The sequence below is a fragment of the Mytilus californianus genome, unplaced genomic scaffold (genome assembly GCF_021869535.1).
Source record: "Mytilus californianus isolate M0D057914Y unplaced genomic scaffold, xbMytCali1.0.p SCAF_4, whole genome shotgun sequence".
In the NCBI taxonomy this organism is placed as follows: domain Eukaryota; kingdom Metazoa; phylum Mollusca; class Bivalvia; order Mytilida; family Mytilidae; genus Mytilus; species Mytilus californianus.
Window position 1 is genome coordinate 123,246,546 of NW_026262690.1, and position 25,343 is coordinate 123,271,888.

At 31.8% G+C, this 25,343-nt stretch overlaps 1 protein-coding gene across 1 annotated transcript in view; it reads right to left on the reverse strand.

Moving 5' to 3' along the window:
• LOC127739304 (uncharacterized) overlaps window positions 1–24,253 on the reverse strand; it is a 338,236-nt gene extending 313,983 nt beyond the window's left edge. Inside the window, exon 1 of the mRNA XM_052250977.1 lies at window positions 23,882–24,253. The gene's annotated coding sequence lies outside the window, so the exon portion shown is untranslated. The remainder of the gene's footprint in view (window positions 1–23,881) is intronic.
• Between the last annotated feature and the right edge of the window lie 1,090 nt (window positions 24,254–25,343).

Here is a 25,343-nt window from a genome sequence, read left to right on the forward strand (position 1 = left end):
ATTTAGACGCCTCTCAAACTTGCGAGTATTTTTTTGTGGTAGAATTATTTTTGTGTGTGAAAAGAGCCTTAAAGGACACTTCATGAAGGTCTGAATGGGGTTTAAAGAATAGAGAATAATGAGCATAACATATGCAGAATAAAAGGCTAGAAATAAAGAATGGAAAAAGTAGGGAAAAAATACAGAATAGAGACTAATGAGGTGCAAAAATGTAAAGAATAGAGAATGACAGGAACACATTTATAAAGAATAGAGTAAAATGGCCTAAAAATAATAAATTACAGAAATGAAGGACCCCAAACCACTAAAATTTGGAGACCGAGGCCTGACTGCCATAAACAACAGACGACGAACAGCAAACAGTGGATATATACAACATTTGATATGTATATTGAAAACGGTCTTTAAAGAACAAGTATCGACTTGCATATCTATTAAATTTCATGTCGTTGGTACACACAGGGTGGAATAGGGGTGGGGGTCGGGTTGTGGGTTGTGGGTCCGGAGTTTGGACCCACTTTTTGTTTTGGACGATCAATGCATTTGAATGGTGACATATAATTTGACACAAGCCCCCCCCCCCCCCCCCCCTTTTTTACCCCTGTACACAGATTTAGTACGCATTGTTTTCCGGGCAGTACAGACCACCACTGTGACTCTTTTTTGTTTTGTTGTAAATATTTACGCTATATTTTATTAATGAAGATAGGTACAGATACAATTGTGTGCATGGTCATAGATTTCCGAAATTTGTTTTCTGAATCCATATAGCATGTGTCATGACATAATTATGTTGAATCGGGGACATCGCAGAAAGCTTATTTGTGGTAATGATCGATTATTTTTTTTTTTAAGTTTCGATATATAATAATAGCGCAATAAGTATCAAATATGTTTTTAATAGAAAAAAAAATAAATGACTGTAGCTGTAATAATTATATTTTTATTTGTTTTTAATTGTGTCGCTCTTTGATGGCCATTTATGAAACCTGCATTTTCGTCCTTCATTCCCACGTACTTCTAGATTTCTACAGAACTCAAACTATATATATGAATAAAAGAAGTTGTCGGATTCACGTCAATAATATAGCAAACAAACCATAATAAAATAAAACAAAAAGACATCCAGAGGGCAAAGCGGAATTTATCGGCTGGCAGTACAAACTATAAGTATAAGTATAAAGTACAGTAACTGTTTTACTATAACTATACCACGTCAAAAATTCTCTCGTTCATTTCATGCCGTAGTAGAGCGCCAATGACTTACTTTCATTTGACCGTTAAAAAGGCAGGATAAGTTGATGCAGATTTTGAAACTTATGATAAACCATATAGCAAAATAAAATATTCCTTAACGATGAATTCAAACAGAAATCACAGCTTATTAGTGTAGGTGAACCGGAAACGAAGGGAAACACCTGTCATGGAAGTTATATGAAATACAATATTATGTATTAGATACACCTTGAGAATGTTACCCCTGATGAGTGCATCTAAGTTACACCAAGATAATATTGTCAATGCAGAATGATAGAATTCAATAATTTAGGACAGGGAATTTCTATACAAACGGATTCCCTGTTTAGGAGGAGGTTTTTCAGCAATTTGACCATATGCTAAACGTCGTCATTATATGGATTTTCGGAAAATGTTTTTTGGCAAATATTTTTTTTAAAATCTAAAACTTTTGCATATTGAATACATTTAAGGTAAACACCTAGAGTTACAAATATACCAGCATACCCTTTTTGATAGAAAAAAAAAACATGCTATCAAAGAGACTTCAGAATTGACTAGCTCCATGTCTAAGAAATATACATCCTCTTTGTAGTTCACATACATTTAACCTCCATTCAACAATGGGAAGGAACTCTTGCCTCAACTGTGAAATGAAATGAACGACTGTAAACATATTTATGTCTGTCTTTTCAATTTTATTACATTTTAATCTTAGCATAGAATATGATCAGAATATGGTCTATATACAACAAGTATACCGCTGTAATAAAAGAACTAGACTATGTATTCATGGAAATATATGCTACTTCCTACAGAATTTTGGTTTTTTTTTAGTTTGTTTTAGGTTTTTTGTTGTCATTATCGTATATTTTTTTTAACTACTCAATTTGCAGTTTTGCGATATATTCGTGTAATTTTAACAATATCATCAGTAGTGCTTTGAAAGAGGCTATTATGAAATTTGTTAGAACCTTAAACTACACATACATATATGGAGCTTTGATACCATGACATGTGTATATATGGTGTGATTGTGAAATAGCCATGTAATTGCCACGTTTAAAATTTTAAGGATCACTGATTTTATTACCTGTTGATTATTGGCACGTGCCATAGAACTCAATATTTGTAGACAGAAAATATTAAATAACGCATTACTATTAGAGGAAGAAAAAAACGTACATGTAGAAGAATTATTTATTATAGTGCAACCTGAATAAAAAAATATTAACATATTTTATATTAAATAAGTTTGTTACTAAAATGAAGGAAAGAATTAACGCATTTACAAACAGATGTTATAAGATATATACACGATGCTGAACTTAAAATTAGGTTATATCTTTTTAAAGAAAAGTTCAATGAAGATCTGGAGGGGGGTCCTTCATTTCTGTATACTATATTTTTTTTGTTCCATTTTTCTCTATTCTTTATATTTATTGCCCATCATTCTCTATTCTTTATATTTATTGCCCATCATTCTCTATTCTTTATATTTATTGCCCATCATTCTCTATTCTTTATATGTATTGCCCATCATTCTCTATTCTGTAACACCTCCACCCCATCAACATCCTCCTCTTTCCGATGTTATTTATAGTTTTAACACTGTCCCGTCACGGTCTAAGTGCAGTTTCAGAAGATTAATGCACTCGTCGCATGGTTCCCTGATGCGGCCTTAGTGTTCAGACGCGCCACTCTATGAAATAAAAGCTAAAAAAAGACACTTATCTCAGTATAAAATTTAAAAAAACGCATAATTTATTTCCTGAAATAAAACGTTTAAATATATTAATTTTCTAATCTGTTAAAAAAAAGTCCAACAGAAATAAAAAAAATCAACCAATGATTTTATGTTTAATTATTCAAAAGATACGTTTTTCACTCTAGCATTTTTATTATACATTTTTATGTCATTGAAATGTATCATCCACACGAAGGGGCGTAACTCCTAGTATCATTCTGACACACTGAACAGATCTTAACCTGATCTGAAAATGTTGCACGTTACTTTTTATGTTTGGTCTGAATTCGTCCAAAACCGTCTTAATAGATCTTAATTAAACGCTAGAGCCTTCCGTCTTTTTTACGGACACCATCACCAATTGGTTGATCCATACGATGTGTCTTTGTCCAAACTAACTAAGGGCATGTTTACCACGTGTTAGATTGTGGTTTGTCATTACGTCGTCTGATCTTTTAATTACCGAATGTGACTTATTCCCGATTGTGACTGTTTTGCTGAGTGTGAAACCGCATTGCTATAAGACGTGTCACGGTACCTTTCTATCCCAAATTCATGTATTTAACTTTGATGTTATATTTGTTGTTCTCGTCGGATTTTGTCAAATGTCTTAACGTCTTTTCTGTTATATTTGTGTGTTATGGTAAAGATAATTAATCACCCCCTTCATTTATTAGATTTTAGTTTGGTTCAACGAAATTTATACGATATATTTGGTTTACAGTTTGATTCAGAAGAAACACCGACATAGCTAGATAATACAATTAATTATCTATTTACTACCATTTGATATTAATACGTATTGTAATTTTCATTGTTATTAATAAATGTAATGTCAGTATTACAAATCTAATCTTTAATCAATCCTAATCCTATCTTATTTTTGGGAAATATTTTTACAAATTCAAATGTGACGTCACTCTGTGCGTTTTTTTAGAATTTCAAATGTGACGTCACTTTGTGCGTTGAGGCGTTGGCTAACTTGGCTGTGTATTTTTTTATGTGTTGGATTAAGTTGTTTTATGTAATGTATCCGTTTTTATTCTGTAGTTAGTCCCCATTTTGGTTTTATCATGTATATCTATTATATAGTCATTTTATAAATTTACTGTTTGCAAAATTATAAATTATTCTAAATAATAAGGATGTTCTTGTCCCAGGCAGAAAACCCTGGCCGTGTTAGGCGCTACTTTTTGGAAGTTTTGGTCCTCGGTGCTCTTCAGCTTTGTACTTGTTTTGGCTTTCAAACTTTTTTCATCTGAGCGTCACTGGTTGGTCTTGTGTGGACGAGACGCACGTCTGACGTATTGAATTTTAAGCCTAGTACCTTTTGTTAGCTATTATTCGTGTGTTTCTTTGTCCTATATGTTCTCCCATTTATTTGTATTGTGGTCCTGTCATGTGCTGTTGTCGTTTTGGTGTTGTGTTTGACGTTGCCATAAAAGCGGGAGGTTTGGCATGCCACAAAACCAGGTTCTACCCACCATTTTTTTCTTAAAATGTCCTGTACCAAGTCAGGAAAATGGCCGTTGTTATATTATAGTTCGTTTCTGTGTATGTTACATTTTAATGTTGTGTTTTTGTTGTGTCGTTGTACTCCTCTTATATTTGATGCGTTTCCCTCAGTTTTAGTTTGTAACCCGGATTTGCTTTTATCTCTATCGATTTATGAGTTTTCGAACAGCGGTATACTACTGATGCCTTTTTTTTTATCTTGACATGAATGAACGGACTGAACACGACATATCGCATCATCGTCTGAAAGTGGGAAAAAGTCTTAACGTTTTTTCCTAGCGGTAAATTCAGTCGATTCAGACTTGATCAGACCATAATGACCGTTTCAGACTGACCTTGCTACTAGTGTACTGAATTGTCACATGAAAAGTTCAATTTTGTCTACAATTTGTGCCAATTCAGTCGCCTTGGGGATTTGTTTTGTGTGTAGGTAGCACGTTACACCCCTCCAGATACATATATATTTTATGTGCCGTTTGAATTACAGCATCAAAGTGCAGTGTATAACGTTCAACATCTCCAACTACTACTACTACACGAGATGCGCATGTCTACAATTAATCTCTATTCAGTTATAGTTGTACAAAGTCTTTGAAAATAAAGAAAGAAATAATAAAAACTATACAGAGCTGTAAAGTATTTGAAACTGCATCTAAAGATTAAATTTACTTACAAACATATATCACATTCATTGTAGTAAAAAGCAGCAACAACTTACTAGACATTTTAAAATTTATTTTGCTCTATGTCACTACAATTCGTTACACAGCATCAAAACAAATAAGTTGTACAAGAAGTTTTGGAATCATATGATCCGAAAACAAGACAGTCACATTACCAAAACTCGCTAAATGTTAGGACCATAAAGGTGTTAATTAACATTGTTCTGCGTATGATGTGTTGTTAACTTTTATTTGAAGCTTCAAATGACATAGCTACAAAATCATGAATAATATTATCATCATATACCATGTTACTAAAATTAAACATCAATTATTTTCGTATTGCTATTAAATAGCAATGATGAGTGTTTAATGTAGTTAAAATCACCCTACGTTGTATTATAATTTAATATATCATATTTAATATGTAATAGAAATATTCAGTGGTAACTTTATGTCGACATTAAGTTGTGGTAGGTGAATTATAGAGTCAGTTGCCATTCCTGTGAATAATTCAAAGACGGCAGAATGTTATCATTCTTTCAAAAAAAGAAATAAAAGAATAATCGTTTTTTTTGTAGACCTACAAATCTTTGAAAAATGTCTTATTTTCCACAGAGTAATAGACTTTTCTTCTCATTTTTGGTTGAAGTAATAGTCGTGTTTGTGTCGTTTGCCTATTTATCATATTTTGTTTCTTTTTCTTTATTACATTTACTTATTGTCAACTGGTTAAAACTAACACATGTTTTATTTCCATATTCCTAGGTTGTCTACAAATATATAACGTTGCTAATATAATACTAAAAGTTACCGATAAAACAAAAACGTTCATTTAATATCAAAATATGAATAGATCTATATAACTAGATTAAAACATAATGTTGACTGCTGTACCCCAAGTTTTGACATGTTTACGTATCATGTCTGTTTGTTTTGCTGACACATTGTTGTCAATATAATAGAATTCCACTCGACTGTCATACAAGTGCGAGGTTGAGCTAAAACCAGGTTTAATCAACCCTTTTATACATAAGGAAATACCAAGTTAGGATTATGACAGTTGTTTTCCATTCATTAGAGGTGTTTGAGCTTTTGATTTTGCCATTTTATAAAGGACTTTCCTTTTTGAATTTCCCTTGGCGTTCGGTTTTTTTTTTTTTTTTTTTTTTTTTTTTTTTGTATTTTACTTTATACTGTCCACAATAGGGAGTATATTTGTAGACAACGAAAATAAATAGACGATAAATAAAGGCAACAGTAGTATACCGCTGTTCGAAAACTCATAAATCGATAGAGATAAAAGCAAATCCGGGTTTCAAACTAAGACTGAGGGAAACGCATCAAATATAAGAGGAGAACAGCGACAGAACAAAAACACAACATTAAAATGTAACACACACAGAAACGAACTATAATATAACAATGGCCATTTTCCTGACTTGGTACAGGACATAACTTTGTGTCCTCAGACCAGCTGCTCGACGTTAAGACATTAGTAAAACATAACAAACATGTAACACATACAGCATATATAAGAATACATAGTAAAACATAGAAAGAGGTAAATATGATAACTAAATTTAAAGAAATAGAAACAGAAAACATGTAATAGTAAAAACTGTTAGTAGTCAGCTCTCTCACAAGTAAAAAACAGCATAACTGTAAAAATATACAAGGGCATACACCAGTATGGTTTCAATTGATTTTGATGGGTATCTCTGAGCTTAGAACGATAAGATATTATCTTTCAGAGATGTCCATGTTGAATTATGTTAAGATCATAAGAGGGGCTGTGAATATAAGGAGAGTGGGAATTATTATAGGTCAGAGGGTGTTTTAGGTATGCGTTTAAATCAAGGCCCTGCTATGCATGTTCATAATCAATTTTAACTTTGATTGTAATTACATTTAAACCATGTCTTCCCTGATCCGGTAAAATATTGTTAATATACATTGCAACCTCTACATTAACAAATTCAGATGGTCGTTATTAATTTTATCATTTAGTGTAATATATTCTAAGCATCTTATTTTTTTTAATTCTTAGTAATGGTATTCCTAACACGTTAGGTGAAATAATATAAAACAGATATATTCATAACTGGAACAATAATAAAACGTTAATAAAAATGTATAAAATATTATACTAGTATATATACTGGACAGTAATTGAACATCGAAATTGATGATAAAAAAAAGTTGAGACGTATGATGCGACTAGCATACGGTTTGAAACAAGAAATGTTTTTGAAGAAGCTATTTACTCACAAGAGTTTTAGAGCTGTCAAGTCTCCCAATGCAAAAACAATTACCATGGTAATCTGATTGATATATAGAGACCTACAAAAGAGATTTTTTCAAATGTCATGTTCTACATAGTTAGCAACTGAAGATGTTATAGAGCTGTTTGAACATGTTGAAGGTGTGTTACTTTATTTTACATGCACTGAGATATGTTAATGAAACATTAAACAATCATTCGTTTATGTCTGAAATGTTAATTTGCATGAAATATAAATCAAAAGACATGTGGAAGAAAAAGAAGTGGATTCAACGAGCGATGTTCTTTGACCGTATTAACCTGTTTCGTTTGCAATAACTGTCTATTGAAAGTTTTTATAACAATCAAAGAATCTCATCAGGCTTATTTGTTTTCGTTTACTCGAATTATAAGATTGAGAATAGAAATTTGGAATGTGTCAAAGAGACAACAACCCTACCAAAGAGCAGAAAACAGCCCAAAGCCACCAATTGGCCTTCAACAGAGCGCGAAAATCCCGCTCCCGGAGGCGGGCTATAGCTGGGCACTTAACAAAAATATGCCCTAAAAATATGTTGTCTCCTCTATGGTCGGGTGGTTGTCTCTTTGACACATTCCCCATTTCCATTCTCAATTTTACTAGTTCAGTGAAAATGGACGTCATTCAACTCCAAAACATATAAATGAACTACAATTTAAAAACAATACAAGACTAACAAAGGTCAAAGCTTACTGACTTGGGACAGGCTCAAAAATGGGGTATACTACTGATTCATTTATTTACTCCACTGTTTGGTTATAATTATTGTCATATTTGATTGTAATTGTGATCCTATGTAATAAATTAGAAAACACGAACGTGAAATGTTACATTCCTATGGTTAACAAATGTCGCGCCAAAGAAAATAAAGAACACAAAAATTTAAATAATGCGATGAAAAATGAGGCATAATAGGTATTGGAAATAATTAACATAGGTTCATGTTCAATGAGACTGAATGATAATGTGTATGGTCCAAGCCTTTGAAGACATTTGCGTCAAGCATGGCTATCTGTGCATCTACCTAAAAATAATATTTTGAAAATGTATTGCTTACCCACATTCGTCAACTTAATAAATACAACAGATTTGCTTAGAAATTATTCAAACAATAAAAGGTGAGAAACAGTTATTATTTATATAACTAGCTGACCTACTGCATAATATACGGACAGATTTTTATGATGCAATAAGAGTCATTTTTCAAACACTTATGTTCCAAGACAGTTTAACCGCTTATTGATCCGTTGGAACAAAGTATAACTTATTTAAGTGACCTAATGCATAACAGCTTGGATAATTTTATCATATGTATTGCCTTGAGAGGAGTTAGCATAGAAGTAGTTGACAAGCATACACAAAGGTTGTTTGCAAACTAATTTAATCAAAACACATTAATTCAGTTATATCAATGATTATCATAAAAACTCATTTAATCTTTATTTCATATGTGAGGTTTGTGGGAAAAGATTTTTGGTCGTCTTTAACAAGCTGATCTCTGGGGAAGTCATATTTGTCTACAAATGTTCTATCTCCCTTATTCAACGGTATCTAAAAACAACTCGGGAACCCTTTATAGAGCTTACAATGATTATTTTGTATTACATTTTTTTAACTTACCGATTAAATCTCCACAATTTGTTTTTAATAGTGCATATAACATAGGTATATGTGGCTTGCAAACAATATCTGTCAAACTGTTTAAATCATTCGCTAAAGTGTTGCCTTTGAAACCAACATTATCATCAATCATCTATATATGTGATAGGTAAACGGTGCATTAGTGGTTTTTTTTAAAGAACAACCTTCTGATAGTTCTTCAAATTCTAATTAGTGTATCGCAGATGTATAGTTTTATACCAACTTTGCACCCGAGGAAGGTTTTATCTCAACGGGATAAGAAGTAAAATTACAAAAATACTGGAAAATTAAAAACAGAAAGTCCCTAATCAAATGGCAAAATCAAAACTCAAACACATCAAACGAATGAATAAGAACCATATCTTCCATGCTTCTGTTAATTATTGTTTCATATAAGGATACACTGAAACCTTCCCACTGCCTACATTTCGACGGACTTTACATGTAGTTTTTTGTTATAAATCAGTTTTAAGATTCAAGCCACACTTATGTTCTGTTTCTTACAACTAGTACACTAAAAACGAAAGTTAAACATTACTACAAAATCGAGAAAACTTGTTTTTTTTTCAAAATCAGAAAAGAAATGACTTTTGAATATACCTGCACAAATTGTCATTGCGCATGACATATGACGAACAAAGGATGTGAGATAAATGCGACAGAACACCAGGAACACATTGTTTTGTTTTCAGAATAAATTTACTTATAAAGCTTCAAGTGCCGTCAAGGTTTGGAATGAATTTGTCGCCAGGGTTGTAATTTGATTGCCGTCAAGCCACCTGAAAATAACGTTTTTGATTTCAAATGTTCTGCTTCATCATATTTGCCATCTTCAAAATTTAACTAATGTGTCATTTACACTAGTAACTCGAATTTAGCTTGAACGGACAAAAACGCATTAACGGCATTTAAAAAAGATTAATGAAAATTGAATAAAGATTGACAAAAAATTAAAATTATTTTTATTGCATTTCAATCCATATCAAATCATTTTAATACCAGTCAAATAGATTCCCTTGCGGTCATTCAAGTTAATTTGAGATGTGGTTAAACTGCGTCAAACTAATTAGCCACGCCCCCGTTAAACGGAATCAAACTGATGTTAAGTCCTTTTAAACTTTAAAGTGTCCGCCTTTTTGTAAGGTAAATCACTCAAGCGGTACAGCATCCGCGTGGATCTATCGTTTAACCTTCCGAGCGTTTTCGATTTTAGTCAGAAAAGTAAAAATGTACCTCTTACAAATATTCACATTAAAATTGAATAATGACAAATACATATGTAAACTAAGTTTTTTATAGTTAATGATGCCAGATTTTTAAAATGCAGCGAAAAGTATAATTAGTTCTTTTTTTTATTTGTAAACACGCAGCAGCTCTTGAGATAATAAAAAAAGTGACTGTGATAAAAAAAAAATTATTTTGCTTGAAATAAAACGAGAAAGCTGGTAGTTATTAAATAGCCACTAAAGGGACCAAAATGAGCATGTTTGATGAATGCCAATGGATATTGTACGCAAACATTAATCTATATGAAGGTATCGTCTGATAAAAAATGTAATTTCGTCGAGAATATGCAATAATATTTGCCACGGAACGTTAAGCAAATAAAATTGAACCAATTCCGTCCCGAACTTTTAAAAATTCACATTAAAACATATCTTTTTTTTTTTGGTCTAATTCGCCTGGAAAATTAAAATTTCGTTTAGCTTAAACAGTTTTAAATGCGCCCCGTACTCGTATACCGGATACCAAATATACATGATCACTGTTTGTTTTGAGTCTGATAGTGCTCTGCTAGTCATTACTAAATTCATACGTGTAAAACTATACAATTTTACTCATCTGCCTTCAACACCAAGTCTTGGCTAACACCGAACAGCAAGCTATAAGGTGCTCCAAAATGACCAGTGAAGAAGCATTCAAACGGAAAAACTAACGGTCTATATATTCGACTTTTGAAATACATAATCAAACAACAACCACTAAACAGCAGGTTAGGGCAGATGCAAACAAATGCAGCGGAGTTCAAAAGCCCAAATACACGAATTATTCTCGAGACTTAAGTGACATTGTTTTAATAAGATCAGAACCTTAAATGTGTTAATTTTAAAGCAAAAGATATAAGTTTGTAAGAAAAATATTGACGTACCAATTCTAATAGCTAAGAAAATTTCCTTTTGCTAAACGATGATAACATTTTAACATTTTGGTATACCTTATAATTCATAATCTATTTCTGAAACGACTTTCACGCCTTGAACATGTATGAAATATTTGCCACTGGACGTTAAACAACCATTAATCAATCATTCAAATTGTGCTTTAAAAATGAATTAAGCCGTAAGTGTATCCATCAATGAATGCTGTTGTTTGTTTGTCCATTTAACATATACTGAATTCGTTTTTGTCCAGAATTATATTCCTTAGAAGAGTTCAAGTATGTAAATAAATTTATATGGTATCATGTGCTAGTTGAAATTTTTCAGTGAAATCAGTATTGTGTGTCCAACGTTCTTTCATGCATATCAAATGTTGTATCCACTTGTTGCTGTTCGTAGTCTGTTAGACCTCGGTCTCCAAACTTTAGCACACACTTATGTAATGACCAATCTCGAAAGGGGGAACATTTTTTTTTTTATTAAAAAAAACTAAAACAATTTGTATATTCTATCATTCAATCAACCGATGTACACCTAAGATTTTCAACTATAGATGTTGAATTAAAAAAAAACAATAATAAGTCCCAATGTATTTTTATGGCAAACATATCTAATGGGTTATTTTCTCATGTAAAATAATTATTTTTTTTCATTTTTTCAAGATAATAGTGTTATCAGATATGTTCTTTGACACGTGTCTTACGGGTCACCGATTTTCGGCAAAATCAAAGAAAATCAGCAAGTGCCTAAACATTAGTTTTAAGAATGATGATGCTGTATTAATATACGAAACATGACTTCATACCAAAATAGAGTACTCACATTTAATTTTCTTGTAAATGAAATTGGGAATGAATATTGGGATAATTGACGTCATACTCAACTCCGAAATATATAAAAGAAACTAAAATTAAAATTATACAAGACTAACAAAGGCCAGAGGCTCTCTTCACCCACCCCCACCCCCCCCACCCCCCCCCCCCAACCCCCCCCCCCCCCACCCCCCGCCCCCGGTGTTCGTCCGTCGGTCTGTCCGGCGTAAACATGTCGCACCGTAACATCAGAACAACTTATCCAAATTTTATGAAACTTAACATAGTTGTTTTTTATGATGGTCAAACGATCTGTATACTTTTTGGTGAAAATAAGATTAAAACTTTTTGAGTTACGGGACTTAGTAACTAAAACAGGTATGTGTTTTTTTTTCCACATGTCGCGCCGTATCTCAAAACAGTTTATGATTATTGCTTAAAACTTTACACACTTCTTAGTTATATTAATCTTAAGATCTGTATACTTTTTGGTGATGATTCAAAATTTTATTTTTGAGTTATTAAGTATTTTGTAAAAAAAGGGGGAGGGGTTTTTCACATGTCGCGCCGTATCTCAAAAACGATTTATGATTATTGCTTAAAATTTTACACACTTCTTAGTTATATTAATCTAAAGGTCTGTATACTTTTTGGTTTTGATTCAAAATTTTATTTTAGAGATATTGAGTTTTTTTGTAAAAAAAGGGGGTTTTCGCATTTCAGGCCGTATGTCAGAAACTATTTATGATTATTGAATAACAATTCACACACAAGACGACGGGCGTATCATGCGCTCATGGCGCAGCTGTTTATTTGAAAATATTTATCGAACTTTAATATCGTAAACTGTAAAGTTCAACGAGACTTTTTGTACCTTTTTGCATGGACTGTTTCGGATATAACGATAACGCAAATCACGTGTATTAAACATGGTATAGGCCCAGGAGGATATCATTTCATTATCACTTCCTAATATCCAATCCACAGACACGAGTCACACGACATCCCCGTATCTTCTAATTTTACTAGTATACGAATTACCAACAAATTTGGCATTTACCAGTTGTTGACGCTAGTAAGAAAATGAATAGTTAAGTTTGAATTATTATTATTTCAAATGTCAAAAACACTTTAAGTATTATAACAGATCATCTAAAAATCAAACTAAATAAGAAGTATCACAGCTCAGATCGGCCAATGTCACTCATTAGGACTTATAACTAATTGAAATACTGACACATTGCTTATAGTTTGCCTAACGGTAATTTGAATCGTAAGATATTACTGATTTAAAAACTTGTAGTATCAAAATTGAATTGCATAAATTAAAAAGAAATACATTGTGTATCTAAAGTATTTTCATCAGCTTTCCGGATGACCCTAATAATATTTACCTTTCAAATGATTTTTCTAAAGAAGGTTATATATCTTCTCTCTGGTCACTAAATTGCCCTAAAGCTAAAAGTCACCGTCAGATGTATAGTAGAAGGCAAAAACGCTTAGTTGTTAATTTCTGTGTTATTTGGTCTCTTGACGAGAGATTATACTACATCTCCTTATTCTTTTAGATTTGTTTGTGTTCAATGTGCAAACAATGCAAAAACATATTATATAGTATCTTTAAAATGAAACGGTGTGTAGAAATACCGCAAAGGAATTCTTAGTGCACTAAGGACATAAAAACGATGTTTTAAGATCACTAAGAACATGGATATAAGTATATAACTCGTAAATATAAAGTTTGGTATCAATAGATACCGTTCTATAACTAAAATTTGGCCCAGTGATTTCAGAGGAGAAGATTTTTTGTAAAAGCTAACGACGACGGACGCAAGATGAGCTAAAATAAGAGTAGAAAATACGATATTACATAGAAGTAAAAAATATAACAGACAGAAATACAAAAAGCACCATATAACTGCATTTATCATGTTTATAAAATATTCCAGGTCTGCAAATACATCACTATCAATCAAGCATATAAAAAAAAATTTCTTCTACTTAGAATATTACAGCAGGTCTTGTCAACCACACCAAAAACAGTACTTTTAAAAAGATGTATAAACTTATCATCATCAGATAAAATATTAAAATCACCATTACTTCTTTTAACTTCATAAAATAAACTTTCACGTAAATCTGCATATAAAGGACAGTCTAATATAAAATGTTTCTCATCTTCAATTTTACATGTTTAATCAGTATACAAAGTGGATTCTAAACGGTCAAGGTTTTTCGAATTTCGGGATGTTGGGATTTAACTTTTTTAAAATTCGGGACTTCGGGATTTCATGTTTTTAAGCCCGGGATTTCAGGATCAGGACCCCTCCGACCCCCCCCCCCCCCCCCTCACAAAAGATATGATCATAAAATTTAGAATAATGTATTTTTACAAAGTCTATTTCTGTATGCCATGTCCTTTGTGAAAGTTGTATCATTCCATCAGGTCCTTAGTGCACATTTTTCTTCTTAGTGTACGAAGGAGGTCCTTTGCGGTATTTCTACGAATGTGCTGCCTTGGAGCCTTTATATCAGGAGACTGAATTAACGAGAGCTTCTAAACACCACCTAGGCCGCCTTTGTGCACTAAGCTCCTTTAACTGGGCCAAGCCCATGATGGGATAGTGTTATGAATAAAAAATAAACGTACCGTCAAATGTAGTTTTTCCACAAGATATTATATTATCTGATGTTGTTTGTCAAACAAATCAATCAACAAAGAAGCATGGATATTGAGCACTTGTATAACACTTGTACATAAGTTTAATAATGACAACTATCCATTTTGTTATAAAAACATATGCATATTTTTTTAATTTGAGGTTTCATATGACTTTAAGATCAATACCTCTTTATCTCTTCTAATTACGAATACACAAAAATTATTTTTTTTCGTTTGAAGTTATTTCTTAAAGATTTATTGGATCAATTAACAAGGTGATTAGACATTACACAAGAAGAGCGCGTGCCACATTAAAATAATAACATATTTTTTAAATTTTAGACAAGGAATCGTTTTGAAACTAATTTTTTATTAAGTTTTTGAGAAAAGTCATATTAATGGAAATTAGTTAAAAAGTCAAAGTTCAAAGTCATAAAGAAGTGTTCCGTGTAGAAATGTTTTCAAAAGTCTAGTTTGTTCATAATTTCTCTATGTAAAACGGTTTTGTAAACTTCTTTTAAATAAATTCGGATCTTCCCTCATCTGATCACCAGCATGGCTGAATAAATTGTTCCCAGATGTATTGTGATGTGACACGTCCAGGTATTCAAGCGATTTCCTGTCGGACTTTAAAACTCTTATTACATAATTACATAAAGCAAGTTGGTGCATCACTTGACCTCTGAGGGTATTGATCAGTGTACACGGCCGATAACTTGTAACTTTCCATTTTGAAAATATCAGGTGTAATATACATCTTTGTCTTGCGTGTCCGATAGTGATATACTATAGCCATTACTTATACGCTTGTTTATAAATAACGTTTCTGGTGTTAAGAATGATATTGATGAAAATCTTAATAATTCCCCCAAAAAGATCTGATAAAATAAAAATCTATTTGCATATTTTCCAAGGGTATATACTCGTTGTCAATAGATATGGACATTTGAAACATACACATTATAAATGATTTCACAAAATGTACGCACTTGTCAATCATTGGTTTATACGCCTTGAAAGAATGTTATGGAACTATAATGATAATAGATAGTCTCAATTTAGAATATATACATGTATATACATATTGAATATACGAAAGAAACATTCAAAACCAATCTGATTTAAAAACAGGTCGAAGTATTACTCGCTTTAATTTGGTTCGTCGAAGTTATGGACAAAGTAAAATTACAGATTTATCTTTCGGTTAGATTATTTCGAACAGTTTAAGAAATTCGTCATCATCACAATTGTTGGGTATAATCAGAGACATATGTCTAATGTATAATAATGTGAACATGGTTCTAATAGTACCTTATGTCAATTTTCCTGTTCCGACATGCATGTTATATATATGCCACTGGACGTACATTAATGATCCCCAAAAAGAATTTCTGAATAATATGATTTATGATAGTTTGTATGAGTGTAACCATTGTAACCAATGTAACCATTATGTCAATGGGGGTTACAAAACAAGGTAACTCAATTACGGTGCAAATTTTGTGCCTTATATACCTTTTCTGCTCTCTGGTCGGATTGTTGTCGGACACATTTTCTATTTCCATTCTCCATTTTATTCAATTGGTTGCATGAATTTTTGTTTTATCTCTCTCTGATGTTTTCGCAGAATTAATCTAAATATTTTAAAGAAGACATTTAACTCTTTCTTCTAAAACTTTTAGCATTAAAACCTAATTGCATGAAATTGAATTAGTATTTTATTATCAGTTTTATCACTTTTTCGAATGAACTTTATGATATTGACACAGGAAATGATTTTTGACAGAATTTTATATATTGTAGAATTCGTTCTTTTTATCGACACATTAATTGATTATTTGCTTCCGTAAAATGTTATTTTTCGCGACGTCAAACTGTGAAATATCGGGAAAAAATGCATCTTTTCGAGATTTAACCATTAGCTTAAAAACGAAAAAATGGACCCCTCTTTTTAAAAATGGCGTTTGGCATGATACTGTATGAAGACAGAGACATATAATACAATTCGGCGTTTAACGTTTCCGCATTTTGGCACTACGTTTCCGCATTAAAATTCTTACGCTTCGGCATTTGTATAGTCCTCTTTTCCGCATTGTTTTTACATTGATTTTATTAAAGGTTATTTACGTTTCCGCATTTAAATTTTTAATGTCTATAAAGTCTAACCTCGTATTCTATTCTCTACCATACTTGACAAACTGTTCGGATACGAATTCAGCACGTTCGCGATCATTTTTACGAACTGATGCTATTGCTGATAAAGAACGAATTTTGATGTAAGTTATTGTTTGGATCTTCTGCAAAACGTCCATAAAAATAAATATAATTGTGTGACATGGATAGAACTGGGAGAAACGATTCCGGCCCAGTTGTGGTTCTTTTGGTATCTGTGTCGGGAGGAGATGACCATATTTGATAATAAAGTCTTATACCGATATATCATTATTACCATTTTTTACAGGTGAAATACAGGTAAAAATGCTGAAAAGTGGTATCTATTTATTTCGGAAAAGTAACGCACGAAAATGTGGAAACGTGAACTGGATTTTTGCTAAAAATGCGGAAACGTTATGCACCCAAACAATTACTATATGTCTCTGATGAAGATTATTCGTTCCAACTTTTATGAAGAAATAACCGACTTTTTTCAACTAGATAAATAAACAACAAAAATGCCGTTTTTTTTTCTTCTAAAATCAATTTCTTTCTTTAAATGTCATCGTCAGATTGTGAGGGTCTGAATCGGGATTCATTATTTCTGTATTCTATCATTTTAGGCAATTTTTTCTATTCGTTATACCTTTTGCCGATCATTCTTTATTCCATGTATTCTAGAACCTCATCATTTTCTTTTCTATGTATTTGTCTGTTTTTTTTCTGTTTTCTTTATTCTTTTGTCAATAATTTTCATCCACAACGTCATGTATAATGGAAGACGATAAACATTTTAGTATACATACCACCCGTTGTCAATTCTCCCCTGATATACAAACCACATGTAGTTACTTCTCACTTGGACACAGGACTTTTATATATATATACAACTCGTCTAAACATCAACCCAACAATGTTAGATCTGTAAATTTGCTTTCGCAAATTTTTTATTCTTCCCGCGCCGGGATTCGAACCCATGCTACTGAGATATCGTGATATATATTTTACGTAATAGTAACGAATGGAATTTTATCGCACTGGCTTGTTAAATGTATTTTGATCTGACAACAAGAATACATTTGTTTATCATATTTTTTTACTTTATCTAAAATTAAGAATGGAAATGGGGAATATGTAAAAGAGACAACAACATGAAAACAGAAGGCCACCAATTATTTTTGATCATGTTTTAGTTTCGAAAAAGGCATCAACCATCGTATTTTCAAAAAATCTCTACAAGGATTATCAAAGTTTTAACGACCTTGAATGGCTATACAGACTGAGCCCTCGCACGGTCGGTCTCTAAAATTTGCCGAATTTAAGAAACTTTATCAAGAGATAGGCTTTACCTAGCTTTAGGCCCCGGGTTTTAAAAAATATCCATTTAGGAACCAAATTGTGGCTTCTTTATATTTAATTTTGTCGAAGAGAACAATTACACAAAGTGCAACATGCGAGAAGAGGTTTCATTTTCGCTTACATTTATTTTTATTGAAGTGACTAATCTTTTGAGGTTACGTCACGGAAATATATTTCAAATGAAAAGGTGCAATTGGATGCATCCCTAAAAAACAATAAAAAAAAAAAAAAAATATAGAGATAAAATTACGGCTATTCGTCAATCAGACAGCAATCCTACATAAAAACAAGTAGGTTATCTGACATATAGAATAAAAGGTTAACTTTAAGCATAACCCGCGCTGATATCAACTTTCTAAGTTCTGAGTAAAATTCAACATACATGTAGGACTCTGAAACGTAAAATATACGAAAGTTGTTTTTTTTACGTACGATACACGGAGAGTGCCTTTCCCTAAATACATACGGGTCCACAATCTATTATAATGTAAGGGTAAATGAGGATCTCATTAGAGGAACAAAGTAAAGATGCATGCTGAAGGAAGAATAATTTCCACACGAAGAACATCAAAAAGTACGATCTCTCAATTAGTATGCAACTGTAACTAATACATCCATTGACATTAACACTAGTTAATGCTTTATATACTGACATTGAAACAAATACACTGCTCATATAAAATTTGGCATTACTTTCCCGGGAAAAAGAATACGTTTCCATAATTAAAGTCTACGCTTCCGGAAATAAATACCTTACTTTTCCGAGAAAATAGTACAATTCCGGTATGTTCAGGCAAAAGTAGTAATATCTTTTAAAGTCAAATCCTAAGGAAAGGATGCACACAAGAGCTAACTGTACATATTCTGGTATGTTGTGTGGTTGAGTTGCTGTCTCTTTTACGTCTTTATCACACCTTCTCTTCGTATATGTACGCGACTTTGATATCGTCATGCATGGACACAATACTTCACTATATTCGTTCCATTTTCGTATTTTGACATGATTAATATACAAATAAGAAGATGCGGTATAATTGACAAATTCGAGTATTTATACTACATAACATAGGTTATGTCATGATCACAAAACTTCCAATAATTTTGATATTGATCATTAGTTATATTTTACTATTTTGTAAATTTGAGTTATTGACAAACAATCGCAGGTCTTTATTTGTAGCACGTTCCTTCGTTCACGTTTCCGCAAAAAGAAAAAGAGTTTTCTTCTCGGACTTTAACAGCCCTTTCCCGCAATTATTTTCAAGATAATTTCATATAACACATTATGAAATCCCGACCAATGAAATTTATTTGAATATTAAACGTGGCCTACGAGAGCACCTAGATTAAACTTGGGAAGTTAGAATAGCCAATTATTTTTTTTTATCTAGTAATTACCACTAAAATATGCATTACCGCTAAAATATGCCTTACACAATTATATGACAGAAACATTTTATCCGACGTGCTTTACAATGTTTAAATTACCTTTAGGTCTTGAAAACGTTTTTGAATGCCGCAAATATAAAAATAAGGTTTTTTTTTAAATATTCCTTTTGGGCCAGGGCCGACCGTGCGAGGGCTTTATAGCCAGTCCAGTTCGTCAAATGTTCATTTCTTGCAGGAATTATTTTACATGCGGATATAACGATAATCCCTTCGAAAACCCACTTCAAATTTCATTTGTCGTTTGCTGCTTTTACACAAATAACACACATTTTTAACCAGTGACCGGTATTACAATTTTACACAGGTTTAAAAGTTCATTGAGCTGTTACTTTAATTACAAGTTTTAGCAAGACGAAACTGTTTACTAAATGAATTCAACAAATGTCAAGCTCATCTAGATCAATTTTATTATTTAACAAAAAAATGTTTTTAATTACAAACTTCTAGGTTTGTAATGAGCACAATTAAGACCTTCTTATTATCTTTCCGGTTTTTATTTTTTTGCAGATATATTTAAAAGACCATACCTTACTTACATGCCACGAGTTTTCATATTAGTAAGCAATATTGAAAACGAATAATTTGATATAAAGAGCTATTTTATTTTTAACAGATTAACACTTTGTGCTTTTTAAATCGTGCATCAATATTTATAAATTTAGTTATATATCTATTGTTCATTCGTTTATCTTAATTGTGAAGCATGTTTATATATTCAGATTCAATTTTTTTATTAAAGTCTCACCACTTGTATAACACTATACATTCCAATATACATATAAAACATTACGTATAACATAAATATTGGAAAACATATATAAAACTAACCACCAGTAAAATATCTTAAATCGATAACGCTCGGAGCGGATTAATGATAGAAACACGAGGATGCTGTTCTGCTTGAGTGATTTATCTTACAAAAAGGCGGACACTTTAAAGTTTAAAAGGACTTAACATCAGTTTGATTCCGTTTAACGGGGGAGTGGCTAATTAGTTTGACGCAGTTTAACCACCAGTTGGACGGCAAACGATTTAATGGCTTCTAAGGTCAAGACATTGGTCACGTGACAAAAGGTAAGAGTTTACGGTTTTTTGGTAAACGTGCATGCCTGGTGGTTTTTTGACTCGTATCGTCTTATTTGTACTCGTACATCAATAAAAATCAAAGTGTTCAATTCTAGATTGCATAAGCTTCATTATTCTTTATAATTTTTATTAAAAAGTGTTGTTAAAGTATTATAAATTCACGAGTGAAGTGAAACTTTTTATCTGAAAATTTGCGTAGGTCCACGGAAAATCCTTAATTATTCCTTAAATATGTATGGTAACGTGTTGAGGGGTATAAAATATGAAGCAAAACCATTTTTTACGTTAAATTTTGATGATAATCGGTTCTTAATTCACTGGACACGAAATTGTGTCAGCTTAACGAGGCGAAGTGAAGATCAAAGGGAGATAACTCCGTACACGCGTCGTAGGAAATTGCAAGTTCACAACAGTAAATTCGAGTAAAACTAATGATTGTAGTTATATTTTGACACTTTCTTGAATAACCATTCAATATATCATGTTCCTCTACTCTTGTAACATTAAAATAGTCATGGAACGGTTGAATATGGCATTTTTTCAAGTACCCTAAAACAGGTTTTTGAAAACTTCAAAAGAAGAAAATTATAGATAACTGACTTTTCTCTGAAACTTGGACCTATTTGTATATTCTCAAACACTCTTTTGGTAGATGGAATGATACAAGTCTTTGTTTTACTTTCTTTGTATCAATATTCTTAGAAAGGATATGAAAATAAACTCAGTGTTTGTACATGTTGGTTGTTTATAGAACAGTTTGTTTAAATATATTAAAATTTCACTCTAAAATTAGACTTGAATTTTTATATTTAAATAAGTATCTAACATAGAAAGTTGTTAATCTGGTGCACTAAAAATGTTCCATCAGAAATGAGATTTAACAAAGTTATTTAGACTGAAGAACTTATAGATTGTCACTTTTTATGCTGATCATATGGGGAAAAAAGAGTGATATTATAAATCCTAACACAGCATCAATTGTGAAACAATAGTTCTCTCCTAAAGACATTTTATTTTTCAAGATGCGAGGCTTGCCGATCAATTTACATATTTAAGACTTCACTGTTAAGAGTGGAAAAAAAACTTATTGACAGAGATTCTGAATGGGAATGTTTCTCTTGATATTTCTAAACAATACATTTATGTTACCAACTACATTGTATCTTTGTTTTTCTACTATGATCTGCAAAGAGATGGGTTCTTTATGTGTGACCTCAATGATCGTCAAGCATGATTATTGGTAGCCTTTATTCCTGATGTAACAATGGAAAATTCTGAGAAAAGCAAGAACTTTTAAGCAGATCCAGGTCTTTTATAAAGAGAGGGTGGATTATTCCTAATTTCCATATACAGAAACAACATATTTCATTTCATGCCAAATAATTACATCCAAGAGGGGTTTATCAGCCATTTGTCAGTAGAACTTGTGTTACAATATAATTTAACTTTTCATTACATTAAAATACAATATGGAAAAAAAGAAAATGTAGACAATACATGCTTCAAAATTGTGAACATTGACATTAACTGAAAAAAAAGTCAATTTGCAGTGGACAGAAGTACAATTTTTTTATTTTTATATTATACCTGCTATAAGATACAGTGGCGGATCTCCCGGGGGTCCGGCGATTGGAATCCCCTCTTTTTATCGACAACCAATGCAATTGAATGGGGACATATAGTTGGAACCCCCCTCCTCTTGGAAAATTGGCTTGATCCGCCCCCGAGATAAGAAACTATATAAGATGTACAAGTTCCGTTGCTCGCTCTTAATCAAGAGAAAAAATTTGGACATCCAAAAAGTCAGAAATTATTGACTGAATAATGAATGATTAGCTAAGCTGATCTGTAAATAAAGTCTGAAAATGCTTTGTTTAAATAAAAGAGTGTTATTATGTCATAAAATATACTGAATCAACTTCAAATTTAATTCAAATTCATATTTAACTGCTCTAAAATGCATAGTCAATTGAACTACAAAACAAAAACCCGAGACTACTATAACATAGAGATTGGTCACTTCCCATGTTATAGTAGTCTCAAACAAAAACAAAGCTGACTTAAATACATGTACAGTATGTTCAGAAATTTTTTGAAGAATGGACAACAATGAGATATTTATTTCTCTGATATCAGAAAAAATCTCATAGTATCAAATCAGAATGCGAGTTTTTTTTTTATTGAGATAATCAATTTAATCGTATTATTTACTTTAATAAAAAACCTCATGATAATATCTGAATTTACAGTCATGACTTAGCTTTTCAACCTCTACACTTAAAAATTTAAGGTTCCTAGGCCTAAATGTGGTTGAAATACAGACTTTTACAAAAAATCTCTTTTTTATGACATACACTACAATTTCAGAATAAGCTGCATTAAGTTATATATGTATCACATATAAGAATGCTAGTTTGTATTAATATCATGATTATCATGATTATTGCAATAAGTTGTTATTATTCAATTAATTAAAAAAAAAACATCAATTATTTTTGAATTGATAGATCTGGAACTAGTACATACATTTGTTTTTTTAACAATCTATATACTATTCATTAGGGAACTTATTCAAATATATTTTGTACAAGACAGTCATGGCAGTTCACAATTACAGTGGTCATTATAAACATAATGCCACAATTTATACAACCAAATTTTATTGTTGATATATGTAAACTGAAATCATTGCAGAATTTTTCTTTCAAGTGATTTAATGTTTGTTAGTCACTTCCTTTAAATACTTAACCTGTACTAAAATAAAGAGATGTGGTATGATTGCCAATGAGATAACAGTATAGAAACTATCCACCAGAGTCCAAATGTATGTTAGCAGTTAAATTATAAGTCACTTTACAGACATCAACAATGAATACATTTTATTGTTATCAGGCAGACGAGGAAAAAATAATCTACCACGTGTTTGTCTGCTGTGCTTGAATATTCAAAACGACCCATCAGCTTTATTTACACGAATGTTTGCTAAAGCAGACAGTTAAACATGTCTGTTTACCTTATAAGTTCTATAAAAAATGCATTTGCTGTTATGACTTGTGCATGCATGGAAATATAATGAACATAACATTGATTATTTACCGTAAATATTGAATACACATCATTCCTGAGCTATACACACAAAACACATGGCACTTTTGTAACGATTGATGGTAACTTTTAGCCACTTTATAACAGTAAATCCCATTGGATAAGCTACCCTACACAGTACATAATATGCAAATTAATGATTGGATACGAATTTGTGTCAGCTCTCAAATCGATGGAAAAATGTAAACATTGGAATCCGCCATTTTGACATAGGAAACAAACTAATTTTGAATCTTGGATTAAAGGACATTGCGCACATTGCCAGCGTATCATGCATAACCAGTCATGTGCAAATATATCTTTTAATTAGTTTTATACACTTACTTTTCTATGTTTTAGTTAATTTAATGTTTTAATTTACTACAGAACGGAACAGACGCCGTAGAAAAATTTATAGGTGGCGCTGTTTGTGGGCGTAAACATTTTACATACGGGTACTTTTTATGTCGACAGATTGACCTTTATCTGTCAGATTCAGGCGTTTGCCGTTCAACTGCACATCTCAAATTAACTTGAATGACCGCAAGGGAAACTATTTGACTGGTATTAAAATGATTTGATATGGATTGAAATGCATTAAAAATAATATTTAATTTTTGTCAATCTTTATTCAATTTTCATTAATCTTTTTTAAATGCCGTTAATGCGTTTTTGTCCGTTCAAGCTAAATTCGAGTTACTAGTGTTATGCAATTGCCCTTGTTGTTTCTGGATCGTTCCGAGTGGTTGTAACCTTATACATTTAATATTGTGATAGTGTTTACCTAAATGTTGGTAACCTATACTTTTGAATTTCTGGAAAATTCAGTACAAAGCAACAAACTGTTAGTTCAGTACTGTTCAGACATTTCGTTTGCTGTCAATTAAAATCTGTTCAGTCTACGTTCAGACTGTTCAGTAGTTATTTTTTTACCTGAGTGTATACATACACATTGTATTGAATAGTCAGAAAACTTACTGAACAATACTGAATTGACTGCAACCGAATAGTTTTAGGAGTACTGAGTTGACCGTAGTGGATAAGTTTGAAAATTGACCGAAAAACTGAACATGACTGATATATGTCTTGTTCAGACTTTTCTGTTAAAATCAACATGACCGTTTAATTTTATACTTATTTGCTTCGTTAATATCATGGCCTTAAACCATTACCAATTTGTAAATTCATTCCTGCAAATGAACAAATATTTCCAGTATTTATGTGTCTTTGCACGTCAACAATCCATCAGTAATTGCTGCTATTCCAACTGTTCAAGACCAAAGGGATGTAAACATTCATTATCTAGATTTAGACATTTCAATTTATAAAGGGAAACTCCATATTAAAATTTACGACAAAAGAGACGGTTTTTCATTCCCTATTGATAATTTTCCTTTTACAGACGGCGGTTTATATATACCAACTCGTTCGTTATGCCCGTGTGTGTAGTGATGTCATAGATTTTAAAGAACGT